General features: G+C 47.9%; 1 pseudogene; it reads right to left on the reverse strand.

Moving 5' to 3' along the window:
- Positions 1 to 2348: 2348 nt before the first annotated feature.
- The window catches only part of LOC123080306 (phenylalanine ammonia-lyase-like), a 4448-nt pseudogene continuing 3664 nt past the window's right edge, over positions 2349 to 3132 (reverse strand).

A 3132-nucleotide genomic window follows, 5' to 3' on the forward strand; every position in this document is an offset into this window, starting at 1 on the left:
CAAGCCATAGACAAACCGGGACTAATGATGCGAACGTAAAGTCATTTTTCTACTAGTGGGTGTAACATGTAGTATATAATGCCAGGAATATATCTCGTGTAGTATGAGAAAGTGCTCAGTCTCGTAGTAGAGGTTAGATTGGCCGACCCAATAGATGTCGGGCGCTACTAGGCGTCGGCGCACCGGCCCAACCATTCGGCCGGTCCGCTGCTGGCCAACCGATCTAAAAGTTGCAAACCGTCAGATCGTGTGTCGTTTTTCTTTTCTTTCCCTGTCCTTTTGCCTTACATGCACAAAAAAAACGCCATCCATCCTTGCCCGCGCGACCTTGAAGCTCCGCTGGCTACTCGCCGTTCCTCGCTCGATGCTCGTCGTCGGCGTCGGCGCTAGGCAATTGTAGCAAAAAATAGCAACACCAGTTTGAAAGCAAAACACATGGTTCCAGCAAATAACTGATATGGTTCCAGCAAAACAATAATGTGTTTCCAGCAAAAATGATGTGTTTCCAGCGACACACATTGATATGGTTCCAGCAAAAAACAAACATGGTTCCAACAAAAAAAACATATAGTTCCAGCAAAATATTGAAAAAAGTGGTTTCCAACCAAAAAAAATGATGCAGCAAAAAAAAAGTCATGGCCTCGCTGTCGTAGCCGCTCCAACACCATCCTCGGCGATTGCAGCAGGTCAAAAAGATGGTTCCAGCAAAAATCCTATGCAGCAAAAAACATGGCACCCCGCCGTCGTGGCCGCCCAGCACTATCCTCTCCTGTTGCAGCAAATCGAGAAACTGATTCCAGCAAAAATCAAAAAAGGCAGCAACTTACCACAGCCCACCACTGTCGCCACTCACCACCATCCTCGCCGGTTGAAGCAAATCCCCGCGTCGGTTGCAGCAAATCCCCATGTCGGTTCCAGCATCGCATCTCACCGGTCGAACGTGTTACCTCGGACATCGTCGCCAGTCAGAGGACGCAACAGGCTCCGCCACAGGACGGACTCTCCACGGCCTCGCATCCATGGGCCCGGCTCGCCGTGGCCGTGGGCGCAGATCACCACGGTGGTGTTTGGTGGAGCAGCCATGGAAGAGATATAAGAAACAGAAGGTGGGTAGTGGCCATGGACGACCGGCACCGCGTCGGCGGTGGCTGAGAATCCCAGCGGCGACGCGCTAAGACGAGGGCGGAGCAAAGGAGATGGAGCGGAGCGAGATGGGAGGAATGGATGTGGTCGTTTAAGCCTCCGAGAAGATAAGGTGAGGGAAGAGCGGTGGATGGGCCCCACTGAAGATACGTACGCACGCGCGACGGTCGTGCATGACCGGCCCAATTTTCAGCCAGTCCGCCGGGTACAAGCATTTACCATAGATGTCCCTCGGAAGCGGTTTCTTTCAGTGTTTTTTGTGTTTGTTTTTAAATGTGTTTTCTTCTTAGGTTTCGTTTTCTTTGTTTATTTACCGCTTTTCTTCGGTTTTTGATACATGTTACACATGCTCAAATACATGGTGAAAGTTTGAAATACACATTTTTTATTTTTCAATACGTTTAAGTATTTATAAAATGCACCACATGCACATTTTTCTAATGGTACACACACACAGACAGACACACACACACACACACAAACAAACACACATATATATATATAACTATGCGAACATATTTTACATTATATAAGTTTCATTGAAAAATATCCCGACATATATTTTTGAAACATGTGAACATTTGTTAAATTGTGACATACATTTTTTGGCTGGTACCTTTTTGGTAACTTCATGATTTTTTTACATTTTGGGTCTAATGTGTGGAAATTTTGGGTCTGGACTCATTAAAAGGGCTAATGTGTGGGCGTTTTTTTACGCGTTAGAGCGATATAAGGAAGGGGGAATTTTTTTTTGACCATTGCCCAAATTAAGAACAAACAAAAAAAGGGCAAGAATCAGACAAATATTTTGCACATAAGACCACGTGATACAAAATGACATGACACAAATTGGACTTACATGACACAAGTTCGACTTACCCGCGAACCAACTTGTGGTTGGATGGTTAGAGGAACTGTGGTATCCCCTGCCCATCAGGGTTTAAATTCTGATGCTCGCATTTATTCCTGGATTTATTTCAGGATTTTCGGCGATGGGCATTCAGTGGGAGGAGACTTTCCCGTCGACGATGAGGTGCTGATGTTCAAAAAAAAAGTACGACTAACCCGAATGAAAGACAACTGATTGTCTAATAGACATTAAAAAAAGCGCATATACACACATGCAATGATCTCAAAACACGTGAACAACAGTACTGTTCACTTATTTAGACACACACATATGGAGATAAAAACCTTGACACGAGTCAGTTGATGGGCACAGGCTCACCGTTCCACTCTTTCAGGCACTTAAGCATGGGGTCGATGAGCTTGCCTTGGCTGACCCCCAGGAACACCTTGTCACACTCTTCGTCAAGTGCGAGAAGCTTCTCCCCGGTTAGAAACACGCATCCGAGTTCCTCACCAGCAAACTGATAGAGTGGGAATGACATTCTCCCCTTGATCATGTTTGATATGGGTGCACTGCCCATCTCCATGGCCACACGTGCCGCTTCGACCTCCCGTGGCAACGCTATCACTAGCTCCTCCTCCAGCTTACTGATTGTGGACAACACCTCGTCGTCAGTGCTCTTGCTACCAAGAGCGTGCTCAAGGAGCACACTGCGCAGCTTGTGCATCACGGGGTAGTTGGCGCTGCATGGGTTGTCAGCGTGCTTGAAAACGTCCACGCGGTCGACGGCGGCTGCGAGCTTGTTCTGAATACTGGTGGCGTCGACCACTTTCTTAGCAGCCTGCACCACACATGTGTTGACAAAGATTTTGATGTTTTGCTCCAGGTGGCGAAGGTCGACAGCCTGGCAAAGTGCCACCAGGTACGTCGAGGACATGAGCTTCAGTATCTCCACCGCCTCCGCATTCTTCCTGGCTAAGAAAAGGCCGAGTGAGTTCACCCCCTGGTTGTGTTGCTCGGCGCTTTGGACATGGGTTGTCACCGGGTTGGCAAGGTACTAGAGCTCCGAGCAATAGGCGGCTATGGCGATCTCAATGCCTTTCAGACCATAGTCTAAACTCGGGTCCCGACTGCTAGCC

The sequence above is a fragment of the Triticum aestivum genome, chromosome 1B (genome assembly GCF_018294505.1).
Source record: "Triticum aestivum cultivar Chinese Spring chromosome 1B, IWGSC CS RefSeq v2.1, whole genome shotgun sequence".
In the NCBI taxonomy this organism is placed as follows: Eukaryota; Viridiplantae; Streptophyta; class Magnoliopsida; order Poales; family Poaceae; genus Triticum; species Triticum aestivum.